Source organism: Amblyomma mixtum, chromosome 1 (assembly GCF_055824585.1).
Source record: "Amblyomma mixtum isolate Tamu chromosome 1, ASM5582458v1, whole genome shotgun sequence".
NCBI classification, from domain to species: Eukaryota; Metazoa; Arthropoda; class Arachnida; order Ixodida; family Ixodidae; genus Amblyomma; species Amblyomma mixtum.
The window spans coordinates 178,598,461-178,616,787 of record NC_143012.1 but is presented as its reverse complement, the minus strand read 5'-3'; the positions used below and the strand labels follow the sequence as shown (position 1 = coordinate 178,616,787).

The window sequence follows — 18,327 nt, the reverse complement described above, 5'->3', positions numbered from 1 at the left end:
CACCTGCTATGATCTTGTGTACAAGATCACAATGTCCATGAATAAATGAATGGATAAATAAATAAATAATTGCGGTGTCATAGTTTAGTGCACTGCGAAATAGAAAGCTTGTCGCGCCATATTTCAATGTCACTGGACAACGACACTGTCATGCATGTTGATGTTTATTTCTTTTCCTTGGTGCGAGTGGTGTATGTTCGTACGGTACTACCGTTTACCCGTTTTCACGCACGCTATCATGCAGGTACGACGTGCTGTGCATATTCGCTGCCAGTTGGCGCAGCCCAATATTGCTTTAGCAGGTCTGGGATATGTTGGTGTAACCTATATTCTTATGCTGCTGAAGTGTTATTGATATACCCACTCACTCATAGTGGAATGCACTTTCGGGCGCACCGTTCGTGAACGTGACTTGATTATCGCAGCGAGAGGCGCGCAAATATTAGCTTGTTCTCACATCTACACTCTAAGCAGAAATGAGTAAAGAAGTAGGCTGTCCTCTGCCGTTCTCCCTTTTTGTGAAAGGGAGTGCTCCAGAGGACAGCTTATTCCATTTTTACTCCCATATAGGCGTATTCGTGTTGCTGCCGCAAAACAACGAGGCGGGACTCCCTCACCAGGCGCTCGCCGCCGCAGTGACCCACATAAAGAGCGGATATTTCGCAACAGGCCTCGCTATGTGTAGAATGCGCTTGACCGCTCCTTTCCGTCGGCGTCGGTGGTTCAGTGGTAGAATACTCGCCTGCCACGCGGGTGGCCCGGGTTCGATTCCCGGCCGACGCATTGCTTTTTATATTTTTTGAATTCGTGCTGCTGCCTCTTTCCGGCGAAAGATTTAAATTAAGTTCCACCCGCACTCACGCATGCCCGTGTTTTGAACTAAGGCACACATATACCTTTTTTCATCATATCTCAAGAGGAGGCGAGAAAAACTTTTTTTATCTGTTTTTGTGTCCTCCGCTGAGGGGCCCATCAAGGGCTGGAGAAAAAAACACAAAAACAGAGGAAAAAAAATTTTTCTGGCTATGTTTTGAACTAAGACACGCATATACCGTTTGTCATCATATCTGGAGAGGAGGCGAGGAAAACTTTTTTTTCACTGTTTTTGTGTCCTGTGCTGAGGAGCTCAGCAAGGGGGACACGAAAACAGACAAAGAAAAGTTTTTCTCGTCTCCTCTCCAGATATGATGACAAACGGTATATGCGTGTCTTAGTTCAAAACACAGCCAAGCGTTAGTGCGGACGGAGCTTAAATTAAAACTTTCGCTCCAAAGAAGCAGCACAGGCAATATAGAAAATACAAAAACCAATGCGTTGGCCGGGAATCGAACCCGGGCCACCCACGTGGCAGGCGAGTATTCTACCACTGAACCACCGACGCCGACGGAAAGAAGCGGTCAAGCGCATTCTACACATAGCGAGGCCTCTTGCGAAACTCCGGTCTTTATTTGGGTCACTCTGGCGCCGAGCGGAGGCCCGCCTGCTCAACTTCCCCTTGAGTTATCTACTGCTCTAATCTGTCTTTAGTTTCGTCGTCCAGACGCGGCATCTCGGCTAGAAACGCCTCCTTAAATGTGATAGCATCCACCGGATGCGATGCGAAGAGCGCCTGGTAATGCTCGAAAAAAGCTGCTTTGATGTGGTCGATGTCCGTTTTTAAAACACCTCCCCATTCCATTTCGTTAATGTGATTTCTTTCGGCATGGGCCTTTTCTAAACCAAGCGCTCGTTTCGTTGGCGCTTCGCCTGCACCCATGTCTTCTGCCCTTGCCCTCACCAATGCTCCCCGATAACGTTCTTCTTCGATAAGCTCTAGCTTTTGTTTGGTTTTTCTTATGTCTTCAATCCATTTACCAGGCGCTCGGCATTCCTGTTTTATCATCTTCTGAAGCAGTGCCTTTAGCTCCATTTCCTCTTTTTTTTTTCCACATGACGTATACAGGTGGCTCTTTCTATGGCTTTTAATTTTAAAGTTTCTTTAGTGAGTTCCCACTACAAACTGGGTTCGAGCTACGGGGTTCAAACTAGACAGTTTGAACCCAGGTAAGTCGCCTGGACCCGACGGGTTCTACAAAGAATTTAAACTTGTAATTTCCCCGGTCTTGAAGGTTATCTTTAATGATGGTTTATGGTTGGTTTATGGGGTTTAACGTCCCAAAGCGACTAAGGCTATGAGAGACGCCTTAGTGGAGGGCTCCGGAAATTTCGACCACCTGGGGTTCTTTAACGTGCACTGACATCGCACAGTACACGGGCCTCTAGAATTTCTCCTCCAAAGAAATTCTAGCCGCAGCGGCCGGGATCGAACCCGCGTCTTTCGGGAAAGCAGCCGAGCACCGTAACCGCTGAGCCACCGCGGCGGCCCGGTTATCTTTAATGAAGCCTTTAAAATAAAAGCACTGCCTCCATACTATGGTTCGTCCCATACTGTGCTGATTCCCAAAACGGACGACATAGACAGATTACGTTTGGTAACAGCATACTGACCGATAGCACTCACGAACGTCGAGTACAAAATTTACATGAAGGTTCTGGCGCGAAGGTTGCAGACCGTGATTCATTACTTAGTTGGTCCGCGTCAGACCTGCGGGATTAAAGGGCGGTCTATTTTTACAAATATTCACGTTGCGCGCAGTGTCTTAGACTGCTGTGATGACGCTAGTGGCCAGGTGGCAATTCTCCAGATCGATTTAGAAAAGGCATTTGACTGCGTCGCCCACGAACTTTTGTTTGCAGTATTAGGCCACGTTAATGTAGGTTCTGTTATCCGCGAGGGGGTGGCCCTGGCATACCGGAACTGCACGACGAGATTGATCGTTAACAAGAGTTTGGGGGCCCTCATCAGCGTGCAGCGTTCGGTGCGCCAAGGCTGTCCCCTCAGCCCCCTTTTATATTGTATTTATGTGGAGACTCTTTGTTTGAAGATACTGAAAAACAGGAGTATAAACGGATTCAGTTTGCAAGCAGCCGAAGTTAAGCTCTTAGCGTACGCTGATGAGATTGCAGTGTTTGCCGTGGACGAGGGAGGCATAAGCGAGGCAGTTAAATGTGTTCGCGATTTCAGCCAAGCTACGGGAAGCGTGGTTAACTGGTCGAAGTGCCTCGGGCTGTGGCATGGCGGGTGGGCGTCTACGCCTGAACGGTTCGCCAGTGTGCCTTGGACGACGACACCAGATAAGTACTTGGGCGTTCCGCTCGATGCGTACCGTGATAGCGAACAGTATTGGGCAGGGCAGGTCAAAGAGATACGGGAGAGAGCTGATAAGTGGAAAGGGACGACATTGTCAATTTTTGCCAGAGCCACTGTTTGCAACCTCTTCTTCATCAGCAGGCTCTGGTACGTCATGCAGGTGTTGCACTGTTCACGGTTAAGCATTCAAAAGCTGCACAGAATTTTCGCCGTCTTCATCTGGTCGTCTGACTGGGAGCGCTGTAGCCGGGCCAACCTGTTCAGACGGGTACAGGAAGGTGGGCTGTGACTGGGCCATTTGTTTCTTCAGCAGCTGGTGAATCGTTTCTTGTTTTTTCGGGACACAAGAGACCCGTTTTTGCGCACCGTATGCCAAGTTAGGCTGCGGCGCCTGCTGCCGCAGTACGTAGTCGGAACTGCTGAGGTTTACAGTAGGGTCAGCGGTTTTTACCAGGAAATCGTTGCCAGTGTAAGGTTTCTTTCTGCGCGGTTTTCGAATGACTTTCTGTCCACTGTGAAACGAAAGAAGCTGTACCGTGCTTTGTGTGATATAGTTTTCCCCGTGCCCTTGTACAGGGCCTTGTACAGGGGAGGCCCAGGCAAAGATGTTTTAAAGAGAGTGAAAAAAATGCAGGTGCCGCCAGGAACAAAAACCTTCTTTTTTAAGCTGCACACCGGAACCTTACCGGTTAAAAAATTTTTAGAGGGAAAGGAATTATTTTTACCCTGGGGATCTCACTGTTTTATTTGCAGGAAGCCGGAAACAATAGACCATGTTTTTTTACACTGTTGGGAAGGGGTTTATTTTTGGGATGTGTTGCAGCGAACCTTAAAGAAAGAATTTCCCTAGACCCGTACGGCATTCGGTACTTATCTGTTGAAAATGAGGATGGGGTGCCTTTCGACTTAATAATGCTGACAGGCCTCCACTGTATATGGCGCTCCAGAATGCCAGGCTATCATTGCGACCGAGACGCAAGACCTGCCAGGATTTACTTTCGCGAAAATATGGACATGTTTCTGGCCATTCAGAAGGCCGCTGCGGACCCTCCGGAGTGGCTCTCAAAATTAGAGCCGCTCTGTACATTGCCTGAATTTTAATTAGACGAAGCCAGATTCATGCTGGCTTACCATGAGTCGTATGTACATAGCGTTTATTGTGTTTTGTTGATTGTTTGTTTTGTCCAATTTTGTTTGCAAAAGCCAGGCAATAAAGAAAAAAAAAAGAGCGTAGTCCCGCCTCTTTGTTTTACGGCAACCGTTGCGGCGAAGCCTTCATTCAACTCACCCTGCCGCTCACATAGATTACTCGAGAAACGCAGCTCATTGTCCTCGGCCGCTACACGTGGCATTAGAGAAAGGAGGAAAAAAGTTACAGTGGGCAGAGCACATGTGATGTGTGACAGCTGCGTCGCCGTTCAGACACAGCCAGATCCACATCTGCCGATGAAAATCTGTCATTGCTACATAGCACCTGTCTATAATGAACAAGTGGTAGGTTTTGTTGCGCAATGCAAGGCGATACCTCGAATTATTTGAGATGTTTAATTTTCCGCCTTCTAAGTCGAAAATTACTTTCTGTGGAGGGATAGCATGGTCAGTACTACATATGCGAAATGAGCACTTTGGAGAGAATTTTCCTCTGGTGCGACCTCTAGTGGCCTTTGCGGTAGTTAAATGCATGAAAAAATGTTATACATTTTTACCATGTACCAGTAAATACTAATAAAATAAACAACGTTAGGGATGCACTGCGCTTATTTGTATCTATAAAATAGAATAAATGTAGAAAGGTGGCATTTGTGATTGCCACTATTTTTATTGTTTTTTTTCTCTGCTGGCAACCACACTCCAAGGCTCTAGCTATAGCATCAGCATGGCCACGAACATTCCATGCCACCGCGCCTATGACGACGTGAAGTGATAGCTATGAGTGGCTGCTCACGTGTGTGGTTCATCGATTTCCTTCAGCCTACAGGCGAACCGAGCCCGTCCAATCTATCTTGTTTTTCGATGCACGAAGCTTGTCGTCTCAAGCACGATGACGGCATGCCTACAATCAAGAAGCCCAACAAAAGCATCACTCGTAGCAAAGGCGGCCTTCGAGTACTTCGGACGATATAGCCGCAAACGCACATAACCCGTGCTAGCAACCGCATCGGCACCTGCCGCTTCTACTGTGTCGCTTGCCGCTTCCAAGCACAGCGCAACTGTGAGATCGGACATATTCTATGACAGCCATGTTCACCATGATTAACCAGTGATTGCTGACCACGAGACCAACACAGCCGCAACACTGCATTTTGTTCTTCCAGAGGCTGTGCCGGCCGTTTCTTCAGGAGTGGAACAGGCGGACAGCGGCTTTGAGTGCTCTTCTCCAAGTTTCGACAAATTTTCAGCTTATGGGTATTTTGCGTATTTTTACATTCGATACTTCGAAACACATTGAGAATAAAAAAAATTTTAAACCTGGCCTTACGTGTGATGTTTCTAGGTTTCAACTTTATGGTATAATCTTAATCTTGCCCGATGAAATCGAAAGTAAAAAGTTGATTACTTTAACTTATCTACTTAATCGTTTACGTATAGAGCTCTACAAGATATACCTAGAATGCACATGCACAAACCATATTGTGGTGTATTTCTCACGACTTTTCTATGAAAAATATGTGTTTAATAATTTGAAACACCCGGCATAGTATAACCAGAGAGCGGCGGTTATCATAATTAAGACTATAGATAGGTACAAACTGAAGGTGCCACAGGCGTACGCGCCTACATTCAGCCATTATGACCAGGTTGTCAGAAGCTTCTATGAAGACGTGAAATCTGCAATGAGCAAAGTAAAAACGCAATACATTGTACTGATGGTCGACTTTAATGCCAAGGCAGGCAAGAAACAGGCTGTAGGCAAGGCAATAGGTGACTATGGCATAGGCTCTAGGAATGGTAGAGGGGAGTTACTCTAGATTTTTGGAAATAATTGCGCAGATGCCAGACAGGACACGAAAAGGGACACACATATGCCCTGTCTTGTATGCAGGCGATTATTTCCAAATGTATGAATGCTCACTAAAAGGCAACTCTTATTAGCAGAGTTCGCAGACAGAAATAATTTCCAGATCATGAATACCTTCTTCCACAAACTGGAGAACAAGAAGTGGATGTCGAAGAGTCCCAATAGCCAGACTAAAAAATTCAGGGGGACACTTTGTTGACCTAAAGTGCGTTGAGACGAATGCCTTTATAACGCGGTGTTGCTGCTTGTGTCACTGATGTGTGGTTAAGATGTTAATTAAGTACACAATTTTTTGGGAGTCTTAAATGGTAGAGACACTGGAGGGCGTTTGGGAGGCATTCGTCTGATCCGACGCCTTTCTGCAACACTCTCCAGCGTCCTAGACAAGAACAACTACATATGCGTTGGCAGGAAGTAGCGTAGCCATTAGCATGCTCGGTTGCGCAACGGAAGGATGGTGGTTCGAATAACATCGTGCACAAAGATTTCCTTTCTGGTCTCTCTAGAAAAAGTGTGACTCCTCTGTTGACAACCTTCTGTCGACAACAATGAGGCATTAAAGGCTTTCGGCTTTAAAAGAAATAGACTTCATACGGCGCACTCACAATGGCATCGTGCTGGATATGGAGGTCCTAGGAAAGGTGCGATGTGGCGATCATAGGATGGTAAAATCTTGAATTAGCCTTGACTTGAAAAGGGAACGAAAAAAAAACTAGTAGCGAACAAGTCGATCAACGGGTTAGCGGTAAGAGGGAAACTAGGAAAATCAGCACCTAGCTGCAGGACAGATATATTCGCCTTTGAAACGGTTTCCAAGGGGCTAATTAGTTGTTAACAAGGTCATGCATAATTGCGCTTTTGAAATGAGAGGAACAACAGAGGAACGACGCAGACACCAGTGCGCAAACCGTCAATTGAAGTTCATTTCGGTGTGCACACATATACACTTTTACAAGTCAAAAACATGGTCATATGTGATTGTGCTTTTGTAATAGCGCAACTTGTAAACTTGTAAAAGCACAAATTTGTAAAAGCGTATATAAGTGTGCCCATTGCAATAAACTTCAGTTGACAGTTCGCGCACCAGTGTTGATGTCGTTCCTGTGTTGTTCCTGTCATTTCAAAATCGCAGTTATATTTGACCATATCCGCCTTTAACCGGGGACGACGATCTCAGTGTTTAGGCAATGAACGATCATCTCACAGCAGTAATTACGGAGTGCACTGTAAAAGTAGGCGGTGGAGGGTTAGACAGGATACGGACAATCTACCTCAGAAAACGGATGACCTGATTAAGAACCACCAAAGTATGAAAGCATCTAACCTCGCAGACAGAATAGAACTGGCATAGCTATCAAAGCTAATCAATAAGCGCAATGTAACCGATGTAAGGATATAAATTATGCAGAGAATCGTGCATTCTCTTGGGAACGGAAGTAGCCTACAAGCAACCAAGAGAAAATTAGGCGTTGACAGAAATCAGATGTGTCTGCTTTTCAGTAATGGTTTTAATAGGTTCTAATATTGTTTCTAAACTACAGAGTAGTCAAAGCAATCGGGACGTTAATGAGAGAGAGTAGTGTATCGGGTGCATTCATGTCGGCTCGCCTGTGTCGCTCACATGCGTGGTGCGACCGGCCCCGTATCACTTGGTGGGCTTTATAAACAACACTTGCCAATAAACTTTCTTTTTTCGTGCTCTGGCTATCATTCCGTTGTCACGCCCTTTCATGCTAGGATACATGGTGTAAGAAGTAAGTGGCTACGACGGTATAGCTTTGACAGCGGTGTACTGCGAAGCATGGAACGGCTGAAGACACCGCAACATTGCGCCTGGCGCAGAACGAGAAAGTAAGAGGAATGAGAACTGTTCGACAAATTTCTGCGTGACTTAAAAAAGCAAGCCTCGCAATGTAACTGTGGCCCGTTGCATGACTTCATGCATGGTAAGGGACCAGATCGTCTTTGGTAGCAGCAGCTCTAGCTACACGACAAACTTCTCGTGAGAAGGGGTTGACGTTCCAAAAACGCAACAAATAAGCTAAATTACAGTCAGTCGCACAACAGAATAACGTGCGGCAAAAAGCAGATGGCTGCGTTCATGCCGTTTCAAGGCGCACAAATGAGCGCAAGGTCGGCGGGGAACAGTTGCGGTGCAGAAGGTGCAACCACAAGTAGAGGCGGATGCAGCCCTCAGCATTGGGCAAAAAGTACTGCGTGTGCCACGGCTTTAACAACTTTCCTAAATCCTGGAGGTACTCCAAAGAAGTGACCGCAGTCGGCAGACTTCAAGAAAACAACTTTGACTGCCACAGTGTCAGCACTAAATGTGGAACCACGAATAAGTGGACTCCAAAAGCTCATCAATGGTCAGGAAATCGCCTCAGAGATAGACATGGGGCTGCAAGCAAGCCTTTCACCGTTTTCTCTCTATCGAAAGCTGCCATCTGCTGACCACACCCGACGCGCACAGTACTCTGGACGCATAATGGTGGTGTTATAGCGTCGTTTGGTACAGTGCCTAAAGTGTGCTTGTTGGAAATACCAAGACTGTGGTGAAACGTTTCACTGTGAATAATGGTCACCAGCCAATACTGAGTCTTCAAGCCAGTGAAGCCTCAAGGCCGCTTAAGCGTACTTTGAATGTTGTGAACGTGGCTTGAAAATGTCATCCTCTGAAGTATTTCAGGCATACCTTCGAAGGACTTGGTTGCCAGCAGAAACCTGATCATACGGTCCTGGAACCTGGAGCAGTACCGATCATGCAGCGAGCTCGTCGTGTTCCTTTTTCGGAAGGAAACAGCAGTTTAAGGTTGTCAGCGAGGCGCTGGAAGTGGTAAGAGAATGCGTCTACTTAAGGCAGGTACCGACCGCAGATCCGCTTCACGAGAGTGAAATAACTTGAACAAGATTGTAGTGGAGTGCATTTCGCAGGTATTCACAGATTAGGAACGACAGTTTACCAATATCCCACAAAATAGAAATATGTAACAGCTGTATCTTACCGGTACTCACCTATGAGGTAGAAACATGGATGCTAATGGGCACGGTCAACTTCAATTTACGACAATGCAGCGAGCTATGGAAAGAAAAATTATAAGTGTAACGTTGAGAGACAGTCAGACAGCACAGTGGGTCATGGAACAAACGCGGGTTGTTGACATCCTAGCCGAAATCAAGTGGGCTTGGGCACGCTATGCAATGCGATGGCAAGATAACCAAGGATAACCTTCGAGAAAAAAGTTACAATTTAATCCAAAACATAGATTTCTCGTTTGCCTTTCAAACCTTAAGCAAGTGAAACGTTTTGTTTAAAAAATTATAAAATATAAAAATTTCTTAATAAAATTTTTTCAGAAATCTGCGCATTGTACCAAGAGTCATAAGTCTGCAGCGGGAGGTGCGATTCAAAACCAACTTGGCAGGTACGTGTAGACGACAATAATCTGTGCAACCAACCACCATAATTGCAATATCTCTGAGCTAAAGTGCTGATGAAGTTAACATCTGGCGGGATTTTTTCAGACAGTCACCCTTAACATAAAAAGTTAAAGGTAATTCTCTGTCATTCTGCTCCATTGCACACATTACGTTATAAAGAACAGCCAGCAGTTTCATGCCAAAATATTCATTTTAAGAGAGGTTATCACTGCTCGCGTAACTGAGATTCAAAAAAAATTTCTTACGAAAAATAGTTTTTAGGATTGGAACATTTAAATATGCAGCTAATAAAAGCTTCCAATACGTCTAAAAACTATCAGACTCACAGCTTTGGCCCTCCTTATATGCAGCAGTCTCTTTATCTCACCTGTTTCGAGTGCCCAGCTTACTGACGTGCAGCCTTACGCACGCGGTTGCAGTCACTGTTGAGGCACGCCTGCGTCCTGTGGCAGCCAAGTCCGATGCCTGCCTACTTCAATACGTCCAAAATGCCTGTTTCCATCGTTGAACTGACAGACGGCATCATACAATCCTAATAAAATAATGGGCAGTGTCCTATGTACATCTTTCGGTACCCTTTGAAAGATGATTCCATTGAAGCTGTAGTAACGGAGGGATGCGATCGACGTTATCAACTACTCACCACACTCATTCTTTTTTCTGTAACACAACATCCGACATTTATTAGATGGAGGAGAAAGGCGGCACTCTCCATTACCGACAACGGCAAGTAAAGTAATACCATACAAGGACTATGGTAACACTTACCCCGTCTTCCAGCCAACTGCACGACTGTGCCGGGACTTCCCCCTCTCCTTCCTGAGCGAACGACGAAGACTCTACTTTCCGCAGAAAGAATCCAATCCCCTCAAAGGTAGTCTTGCCAGAAAGTCCGGCGCATCCAGCGCCCACTTGTCTCAAGGTAAAGGGGCAATGCCCGTTGTGGTTACAAACCCCCGTTTCAATAGAAGCACTCAATAGCATTTTAGTGTTTCCGTGTAGGCAATTCTTGAGAAGTTCATCTGAACAGAGGTAACTGTACACGGTTTGCACCTTGCTCAGAATTTCGCTGGGAACTACTTCCTTGTGCTTTTTAGCTGCCTTTCTTCAGTGTTTTTGCTCGGTTGAAGCCATGTGAACTGCCAGCTTCTTGAGGAAAGAGACCCCGTGGAGCTACAATGAAATAAACTTACGAGTGTGGCTTGATTCATTGCTTTCAGGTTGCCAACATTGGCCTTAATGGAACTTCCACAGTAAATTTGTAGCCGATCAATCAGGGCATCTGCAAATTTTCCTTTGCATCCAAAACTGCGCTCTGTTTTCTTCAACTTCCTTAGGCGGCAACCGACACGCTTCTGCACATGCCCTATGCATTCAAGCACGTTGTCTTTACCATATACTTCTTTCACAACAGCGCGACCTTTGGAGTCGCTGTGGCCATAAAACTCCACGTACTTGAGATGCCGCGTCGTTCCCAACCTCTCAAACATGCGTAAAACCGACCGCTTCCATAGCACCTGTAGCACTAGCATGGCTGGTGTGACACTTCGTGAGGTTTGCCTTCCATTCAAGGTATTCCACAGTTGAAGAATTCAGCTTACGTCTCATTTCGCAAGCTCATCTGCTGAAGAATCCTTTTACGTCGATTACTTCGCTGGTACCGACAGATATCAATGAGACACTCTCATTCAGTGACGAATGCCCGAGCATCTACGATGTGCAGGCCTTCGACACTCGTTGCCCTCAATACCATTACAAACTTCATTAGCAGCGTTAGCATTAACCATAGATCTTCTCATATTTATGGCAATAATTTGCGTCGCTCGAGACAACTTTACCGACATTTTCTGGTACGCAGAGTACCAAGAAGAAGGTGGCATGTTCATCACCTTTCAGAATCTGGCAGCACCTTTGTATCCTTTACGAAATTGTTGCAAAGCAAAATCAAGATGGACATTGTTTTCTGTTACGCGGCCGCTCTTTTTTGACGATTGGAATTTAGATTCAAACCCACACACACCTCAGGTAATGCCATACGTAAAGTAGACACCACGGCGAGTGCGCTCCTCGAGTTTCAGTGAAGTGCTCTTGCATTCTGTACAGGCCAAAGATGAAAAAGTGGCTGTGGCTTAACTCAGATGAGCCAGGATACACAGAGTGAAAGCTCTGTTAAGCATGGTTAGACACCGTTTAGCTTTGGTTCATCTTTTTATGTTCAAGACTTCAGCGAGAGCAAATTGGTTCAGCGAGAGGAAATCATGTGATCCACCACGTGTCACAAGTACAAAAGCGAGAGTCAAGAGCGGCGGTCGGCGCAGCAGTGGACGCGACTGCCAAGTGCAAGAGCGAATCACGATACACATCATATGTCACAACTGGCGAGGAAGAGTTGGCGAGCAGCAGCCATCACAGCGGCGGACGTGACTGCCAAGCGCGCAGCTATGGCGTCGATGAAGAAGATCGAGCCACCTGGCGCGCGCGATTTTGCCCATGCGTCGCGCCTCCCGTTAGAGGTCAAATCTAAGAGCCAGATGACCTTCAGGCTTAACATGGGAGGATTACAGCTTTTCGCTCTAAAAATGGAGGAAAGTGCCTCAATGTCAATGATGCTGTTACCTTGAAGGGATGACTCTTGAAGTCAATACCCAAAGTAATGGTGACATTTTCGAGGAAATTTAGAACCGTCGTCTTATTATGTGTGTGTGTAGGGTACCGATCACTGTGCCGAGTGCTAAGAAGTGCTCAAAAGTTATTTACGGCACTTTCAAATGCACGTGAATCCAGTTAGGTTTTTCTCTACCACGGCAAAATAGGTTGCGCTGACTTCCGCCTTTCTGAAAGCACCTCAAGACGCGTTAATCTATGCGACTTTAGTGTCGCGCCTATATTAAATATACCTGAAGGCTTTCTACTTGACCATCTCCTTTTATATTATTTGAATGGCATTGCTCTTCATATAAGTACCTGGCATATAAGTACCTGGGTGTGCATATCAGACAAAACTTAACATAGCGTACCCAAACTTAATGCGTGATTAATAACGTTAATTGCAAGTTAGGATAATACGTCGTAAACTTGAATACGCAGCATCCATACGGGACCTACGCATGAAAACCTTGTAATCTTTCTCAAAATGATCCAAAATAATTCTGTTCGCTTCATTCTTTCCAGTTACAACCGTGTCGCAAGTATCACAACCATGAAAGGGCACCTTTCCCGCCCATCCTAACAATCTCGCTAGAGAATCGGTCGCCAAACTTTATTCCGCAAGATATATCAACGCTGTATGATGATTTCATTTCGTCACCCGAATACATTACCCGTTGCGTTGATCATCGTCACAAGGTCACGATCGCAAAATGCCATATCAAGGCCTGTTTTCAGACACACCTTCCCCGCACTTGAGTCGAGTGGAACCGCCTTCCCCCCGATATTGTTGCCTTTGAAGATAACCTACGTTTTCGCGATGCACTAGCTAACATTGTACAAGCTGGAGAAAGTTGAATTTGTGTTCTAATAACATTTATTATATTGCGTCTATTGCTTTCTTCCTAAAACATTTCTAATCTACTAGCCTCTGTAGTAGCTTGGCCCTTAGGGTACAATATATAAATTAAATAATTGCTTCTATGGCTGTCGGACCAGGATTCCTTTGCCTTTCACCTTTGTCCAATTTCTCACTGCAGGGTCTCCGGATGTTATACAATTATCTAACCTACATAACGAGGCGCTGGTTCCCTTTCCCAGCTTATCGAAATCAAGGGGAATAAATTGGCTTGGGCAGGGCATCTAATACGAAGGCAGGATAACCGGTGGTCGTTAAGGGTAACAGACTGGATTATAAGCGAGGGCAAGCGTAGCCGGGGGCGGCAGAGAGATAGGTGGACGGATGAGAATAAGAAGCCTGCGGGGATAGGGTGGCAGCAGCTGGCACAGGACAGGGTTAACTGGAGAAAGACGGGAGAGGCCTTTGTACAGCAGTGGGCGTAGTCGGGCTGATTATGGTGACGATTCATATCTCATTAACTGTAGAACGTTTTTGGAGAGCTCTATCACTCGCTCCCTATACCTCGCAAACAAGAATTGAACGCCATTAACGTTTTTGCGCCACTGACATGTTACGTGGCACTGGAAACTGCTACTGAAAATATTTTTGTAGTCAGTAAGATTTGCACGTATTTTTCTGTTTACATCCCGCTCTTTTACACTGTCTTATTTGTGCAGATCACCGAAGTGTGAGTTGTATGCCACGTGTCATGCACGTGTATGTATGCCACGTGTCAGAATCTCAATGCTCAGACGCTATGTCTGTTTGTGCGTAAGTCAGAGAATTTAATGAGGTCTGTTGTGTTGCTGAATTCTTCATTTGTAATCTTTTGGAGCAAGTGTTTGCTTGAACGTTTTCTATGACTACAAGCTCACTATTTGTATTAGCTCATTCTCCCGTGCCTTCTCTTCCTTCCTAATTGTGTGAGCGCCTGATTGTATGTTTTTTTTTTATCTGCGCAGCTTATGCTTGCATTAATGGAAATTTCTGTCCTCCGTATGTGCTGAAACACAAGCCGAATTCACTCTGAAGTGCAGCATTATTTGCAGCACTCTTATGCCGTTTGTGCACAGTAGGCAAATGGCTTATCACGCTCTTTACGCGTACATTTTTAAACATGTGTTGTGCCTAATTCAGCAGCCTCTTGTTGCGCCACTATTCTGAGTGTCAGTTGTGTGTTGTTGTTCACCGAGAGCAAACTCGGTGAACACAATTCTGTCGCAGCCCAGTGCTCTCTGCTCGAAAGCAGCTCCCAAACAGGGAGTCAGTCTACTAGAACTGTGCTTCTCGGGGATTGAGATGAATAGCTGGGCCTCTTGATATATCAACCCCTTAAAATTCAAAGCGATACATTAGGCAAGGTCGCTGTGCTTCGCGCATGATAGCCTTAGCCGCTTATGCGCCATTAAACACAAAACAACATAAACAACTAGGCAAAGTGGAAGGTCAAAGGAACAACCATCGCTGACTACATAAAAATTGCGTTGGCAATCAGCACTCGTGTGTTCTTTCTTACCCTTGTCTCGAGTGTCGCGCTCAACGTCGAAGCATCCGAGTATTTCTTTTTCGCGCCAGACATCACGTAATGTTGTTTTTTTCTTGCTTTATACTAGATTGCAACTGTTCAGTCGTCCACTCTGCGCTGGCTCTGCACTAGAACAGGCCGAGTTTCTCACACATGGAATTTTATTGCAGCTACGCTACCGCACTACTTCTACCTTGACACATATATCAGCAGCAAGTTTTTACGCTCAGTATCGTGTTTTGTCCTCCGCCCCGTTTTCATAGCATTGAAAACCTCGCGTTGGAACGGCTCTTACTTGATTAAAATAAAAAAAGCATCATGTTTACCTGACTCCATTCAGGAGGAAAAAAAAGAAGAAAAATCACGCACAGCAAAAAAAAATTAACCTGATAGAAGAGTAGAATGGGCCACCACATGTAGGCCTTGTAATGCCACGCTGTAAATTCCAAAAACAGGGGAAGTTCTGCACATAAGTTTACTCCAAGCAAGCGCTTCCTCCTAGTGCATTTGTTTTCTGAATTGGAAAAGTGTCATAAAGCTGTCATAACGCGGCGCAGCGGCCACGCACGCAGCAGGGTTTGCTTCTCTGCGACACACGGTGCGTAATTTTGGTTTGCTTCATCAATATTACGAGCTTACAGGGTGTTCCACCTATGACTTTACACAACTTTACGTATTGATTTTTGAGTTAGACGAGCGCTTTCTTCGGCACAGCATTGCCAGTGGTGTAGTACATCAGAGTACGGCTAATACTTACTAACTAGAAGGCAAGGTAATTATTATTGAATAGTGAAGTTAGCTGTTGTTAGGCTCCTTAATTATTAAGAGGCATGTAGCCCACCGTAACTAATATTCACATCAGTTTCTAGAATTTCTGAAACATGGTTTCCCTTGGCACTGTGGCCCAACAAATTTTCCCTACATCGAATCGAAATACATGCACCTTGGAGACGTTTGCAGGCAAAGCAACCTCTCCAGTGCACGTAACAGCACCGAGGGTAACCGCTTTTTCGAAATTCTAGAAACTCATAAGGATATCTCTTACGATCGGCTACATGTATTTCAGTAATTAGGGACCCTAACAGTAATAAGTAGAAAGTTAACTATGGAGTATTAGTTAATTCTAATGTACTACACCACTGACAGTGCTATGCTGAAAAAAGCGCTCTTCTTATCCAAAAGCCCATTTTTTGACAATTGTGTAAAGCCTTAGGTGAAACACCCTGTACATTGCATGCATATCCCTATGAAAGTGTCTGAGTGAGACTGCTTGTTAAAAACTGCTTGATAGAAAGGACGGCAGTCGACGAGCCGGCGGGGGCAGTTCTTAACTGAGCGTTGAAAGGCAAGAAGTGAAGTGTGGTTAAGTCGCACACCATGCCGATGATTTCTGAGCGGAATGGTTGGTGCAACTATTTCTCTTATCGTTCAGAAAAAACTAAGACGAAACTTTGATTCTTTGCGACAAGCACACAAACACATCGCGCTTGTTTTCACGAACAACGCAACTAAGTAAGGTTGAAATTTGGGCGAGTTGAATCTTATTCATGAAGTAGTTAGCGCCGAAATCGAGGGCCAAGGTTGAAGAAAGACACAACACTAGCGCTGTTCCGCAACTAAAACTTTAATGGAAAAACACATGATATATATCCATCTCGTGTGTTTCTTTTGATTTACTTTCACGAGATGGGCATATATCATGTGTTTTTCTATTAAAGTTTTAGTTGCGAAAAAGCGCTCGTGTTTTGTCTTCCTCCCACTTTGGTCCTCGTTTTTGGCGCTAACTTTATCGTGGACAACTATATTCGTAGGGGTTATGCTGGTCCAGTCTCGAATAGAAGCAGATAACATGAGCGGCGTGCCTGTATTCGCTCATTATATTATTCTCTCTCATACATTATCAAGCGGCTTAAAAGTACGGCATACGCATATAACAAATAATTAAGCTTTTTTTTTTCATTGCTAACGTACTTGCATAGAGGACGGGTGAGTAGCACTCACCGTTTTCAGTACAGCTGACAAGAGTGTTATTTCCTGCAGGTACGCTTATTTTCACTGGGCCTTTACTTAAACACATGTGCTCCACCGGCCTCAACAGAAAATTCGCTCGAATGCCAATGAGCATTTATTCCTTGTGCAGTTTCTTTTCAGTACTATGATGAATACCGTGACACCACTGGTCATTTTTTTTGAGCGAACGCACAACCCCTTTTCTTGAACTATAGCGTGTCTTGTTTTAGAAGGTCTGAAACTAAAAAAAAACATAACTTCCTTTAGATTTATTTTTGCCCTGCAGCTTATTGCGGCTACGGTGGCCACTAGGTAAGAGGCAGAATGCTTTAGTTCGCTAATGAATAAATACGTCCGTTAACTTTTCAGATCTTTATTTACAACATATTATATTATATTGCCACCTGGTGTTCTCAGGTGGCGCATGAAAGAGGAGAAGTTGAAGTGTCTCGCGCTGGCTGGCTGCCGTATTCTGCTGGTTAGCGACTTGTCGCCCTATCTTCCGTGACATATTTTGGTGGAGGTGCGGGGTATTGATCCCCGATCCCTCCGAGATGCCCTCCGATCGGCCGACTTAACGCTCAAGCCGGAGAAGTGCCACTTTGGGTACAAAAAGTTGATGTTTCTCGGTCACCTTGCGAGCACCGATGGCGTTAAGCCCGACCCTTAGAAAACTGCTTTTGTCGCCGACTTCCCTGTTCCTGCAACAAAGAAAAGTAAGCAACGCTTATTGGGTCTGTGCGCATATTACCGCCGCTTCATAGCCGACTTTTCAAAGATTGCCGCACCTCTGTACCACCTCACGCGCGATGATACACAGTTCGTGTGGGCCGCCGAGCAACAGGAGGCTTTTGCCGAGCTGCGTAGACGACTGCTAAACACCTGTTCTTGCGCACTTTGATGCAGAGGCTGAAACCGAAGTCCACACCGACGCCAGCAACGTCGGTCTCGGCGCCCTACTCGTCCAACACCAAGGTGGCGTGGAAAGAGTCATCGCGTATGCAAGCCGCACGCTTTCTCGCGCTGAAACAAATTATTCGACCACAGAAAAGGAATGCCTTGCGGTTGTGTGGGCAACCATGAAATTTGACCCCACAGCGAGCTGACCCAGACCTGCGACCTATCATTGATTATCTGGAGGGCCGAGCTTCTGACGTACCTCGACAATTTTCTACGAACCTGCCGGCCTTCTCCCTCCGGAACGGCATTTTGTTTTGAGAAGAACTCCAGCAATGTTGACCGAGCGCACCTCCTCGTCGTTCCGACAGACCTCCGCGCCCATATCCTTCTTGCTTGTCACGATGAGCCAACCTCTGGCCACTTGGGCTTTGCCGGCACACTTGCACGCGTACGCCAGGCGTATTATTGGCCCAACTTTCTCACGCCGTCCAACGTAACGTCAGAGGCTGCCGCGAGTGGAAACGTCGTAAGGCGCCTCCTCTCAAGCCAGTGGGTTCGCTCCAACCTATTGAACCTCCTCGGTCGCCGTTTGATCAAGTCGCCATCGATCTTCTGGGCCCATTCCCTGTGCCATCGGCCGGTCATAAATGAATCATAGTCGCGAGCGACTATTTAACAAGGTATGCAGAAACTAA

General features: G+C 45.7%; 1 non-coding gene across 1 annotated transcript; it reads left to right on the top strand.

Moving 5' to 3' along the window:
• The first annotated feature begins 712 nt into the window (after nucleotides 1-712).
• Nucleotides 713-783, top strand: TRNAG-GCC (transfer RNA glycine (anticodon GCC)). Its single transcript has one exon. It is a non-coding gene; the product is annotated as a tRNA-Gly (tRNA).
• Nucleotides 784-18,327: the final 17,544 nt, after the last annotated feature.